This window comes from Bison bison, unplaced genomic scaffold (genome assembly GCF_000754665.1).
Source record: "Bison bison bison isolate TAMUID 2011002044 unplaced genomic scaffold, Bison_UMD1.0 scf7180017864495, whole genome shotgun sequence".
In the NCBI taxonomy this organism is placed as follows: Eukaryota; Metazoa; Chordata; class Mammalia; order Artiodactyla; family Bovidae; genus Bison; species Bison bison.
In genome coordinates, this window is record NW_011495054.1 from 6,817,767 (window position 1) to 6,821,268 (window position 3,502).

A 3,502-nucleotide genomic window follows, 5' to 3' on the forward strand; every position below is an offset into this window, starting at 1 on the left:
GCCTTCCAGGGACTCTCCAGGCAAGAATACTGGAGTGGGTTGCCAAGCCCTCCTCCAGATCTCCTTGACCCAGGGATCGAAACTGCATCTCCTGCATCTCCTGCATTGCAGGCAGGTTCTTTACCCACTGAGCCACCTGGGAAGCCCGCTGTGTGGCATGCAGGATGCTAATTCCCTGACCAGGGATTGAACCCAGACTCCCTGCTGTGGAAGCTCAGAGTCCTAACCACCGGACCACCAGGGAATTACTTCGTTCTTCTTATTATTGCATAATATTCAACAGTATAAATATACCACATTTCATTTATCTGCTCATTATTTGATTGTTTCAGTTTTGGCCGGTATGAGTTATGTTGTGCGAACATTTGTATACAAGTTTTTTGTGTTCATCTGTTTTCATTTCTTTTGGCTGTCTCCCACAGAGTGGAATTGCTGGGTCATATGGTAACTCTATATTTAACTTTTTGAGGCACTGCCAGGTTTTTCCACAGTGATTGCACCATTTCGTATTCCCACCAGCCATGCGTGAGGGTCCCAGCTTCCCTATTTCTTTGCTAAAACATGTTACGATCTGCCTTTTTGAGACTGTATTCTCATTGACCCTGCTGTACTACAGAGTCTGCCAGGCTTGGGTTCAAATGCTATCAGCTGTAGTCTGTCGGGCACACGGGCTCTCTGTGTCCCTTCATGGGAAATGACATAAGAATCTCAATTTTACAACCAACAGGAACCTACTGTAGAGCACAGGCAACTCTGCTCAATGTTACGTGGCAGCCTGGATGCAAGGGGAGTTTGGGGGAGGATGGATACATGTATGTGTATGTCTGAGTCCCTTCATTGTCCACCTGAAACCATCATAACATTGTCAATCAGCTATACCCCAATACAAAATAAAAAGTTAAAGAAAAAAGGAATCCTTCCTTCCTGGCTGTCAGGAGGTGACCCGCAGAATCAGGGCTATGCTAACTGTACAGTGAGGTACACACATTTTGTTTTTATAATCCAGGGCAGGTGCAGTCTGTATAAAGTTCCTGAGATGCACCCCACCCGGTTCACGGTCTCTCCCCAACACTGGCCCTGATTCTGGCATACAGCAGGCACTTGCTAAGTGCAGACCCTCAGTGCTGCCCAGGAACCTCCCTTAGTGGAAGTGGCCGAGCCCCCCGCCTGCCTGGGGACCCTGAGACCCGTGTGGGACAAGGCGCTGGGCCACCCTGCAGCCTCTACAGGACTCTCCGTTTGCTTTAATGGCTTTGAAATCTTTTCCTTCCCTAAGAGGAAAAGTTCTTTCTGTTGAGAATCTGTCGTCCTCTCAAAGCAGAGGCTGGGCAGTTTTGCCAGTGACAAAAACAGTGACCGCCATTGCTGTCACATCCTAGCAGTGACCCGTGTTCCTATTTAGTCAAACCAGTGAGCATTTGCTGGGTGCCCTGAGCACCCTGCTTTCTCTTCCTACTCCCCTTTTTCCTGCCAGGCAGGCCCGCAGGCTTTCAATCAGCCAGTACGTTCCCCCAATTTTTCTTTTCTTGTGGTAAAACACACGTAACGGAATTTGCTTTCGTAAGCCATTTGTGTGTACAGTTCGGTGGCGTGAAGATCATTCATACCGTTGTACCCGCATCACTGTTGCAGGAACGGGGGACCCCTTCCAGGGCCCGGGGGTGGGCTCTCGTCTAGCGCTCAGAAATGAATTGTCCGAGGAGACACACGTGCTGATGAAGCAAGAGACTTTACTGGGGAGGGGCACCCTGGGTGGAGAGCAGCAGGGTAAGGGAGCCCAGGAGGACCGCTCTGCCCCGCGGCATGCAGTCTCAGGTTTTATGGTGATGGGGTTAGCTTCTAGGTTGTCTTTGGCCAATCGTTCCGACTCAGGGCCCTTCCTGGTGGTGCACACAGAGCTTAGCTAGGATGGATTCCAGTGGGAAGGATTCTGGGAGGTCAGCAGGACAGATGGACTGGAGTCTCCGCTCTCCTTTTGACCTTTCCTGAATTCTTCTGGTTGGTGGTGGCTTGTCAGTTCCATGTTCCTTACCAGGACCTCCCGTCATAAGATAACTCACGCAGGTGGTTACTGCAGTGCCCATCACCACCATCCATCTCCAGAACTCTTGTCATCTTACAAAACTGAAAGTCTATACCCATTAAACTCCCACCCCCTCCAGCTCAACCAACCAGTATCTTAAAAGAACCTACTAAGTACCAGAGGCTTGTCCAGCAAACAAGACAGACATGGTCCTTGCCTCGTGGAAACTGATACCCATTGTTCAGAAGAGAATACCGGGGCACTGAGAGGGAGAGGCTCTTGCTCACGGCCCCTACCTCATCAGCGGCAAAGCAGAGTTTGAACTCACAGTGGGCACAGGGGCCAAGATCCAGCCTCCCGGCCCAAGATGAGTCACTTCCTTGTATGGGGCCTCAGTGGGCCAGTCTGAAATGGGGGTCAGGAGGGAGTAGGGTTAGCCATATTGACGCGGAGGGCTCCTGCCTTTTCCCCCTCACTCCGGAGAAGAGCAAACATCATCCCTGACCCTACCGCCTCCAGTCCCCTCCAGCACCCTCCTAAGCCCGCCAGGCTCCTCTGTCCATGGGATTCTCCAGGCAAGAACACTGGCATGGGTAGCCATGCTCTTCTCCAGGGGATCTTCCTGACCCAGGCATTGAACCCAGGTCTCCTGCCTTGCAGGCAGATTCTTTACCATCTGAGCCTCTAGGGAAGCCCCCAGCATCCTCCTACTGAATTATCCTTTTTTTTTTTTTTAATATTTGCTTATTTATCTGGCTGTGCCAGGTCTCAGTTGTGGCATGTGGCATCTAGTTCCCCAACCAGGGATTGAACCCGGCTCCCCTGCATTGGGAACGCAGAGGCTTAGCTCCCAGGCCACTAGGGAAGCCCCTCTTTTTCTTTCTTTTAAGAAGAGGCTTTCTCCAGAAATGGGCTCCAGACTAGATATGCCCAGGACTCCTCTGCATCCCGCCCTGACCCACCCCCAGCCCGGAAGGCCCCAAACAGAAGGGCTTTTCCTCCTCAGGGAGGTATAAGGGGCCCTCTGTTTACATTCCTCACTGCCAGATAACTGCCTGTCTGCCCTGTTTAAGATCCTGGAAGCCCAGAGGAGAGATTCCTCTCTCTCAAATCCTCAGGGACAGAGCTTTGGCGAGGTCACGGTTCCTTCCAAGCCCCCATCTCCCATCTGTAAAATGGGCACAGCAATCCCCGCCGCACAGCCTGGGGGGAGGAAGGTTTACTTGACACCCTCCACCCCCACTCCCACCTCTTGCTCAGTAAGTTCTTTACTAAGGTTTCTTTTTTGGTAATTGTTTCAGACTGGCAGTTTGCATTTTCTTTTCTTTTTGTTTGTTTTGGCTGCGAGGCATGCAGGATTTTAGTCCCCTAACCAGGGGCTTCCCATGTGGCACTAGTGGTAAAGAACCCACCTGCCAATGCAGGAGACATAAGAGACTCGGGTTCAGTCCTGGGTTGGGAAGATCCCTTGGAAGAGTG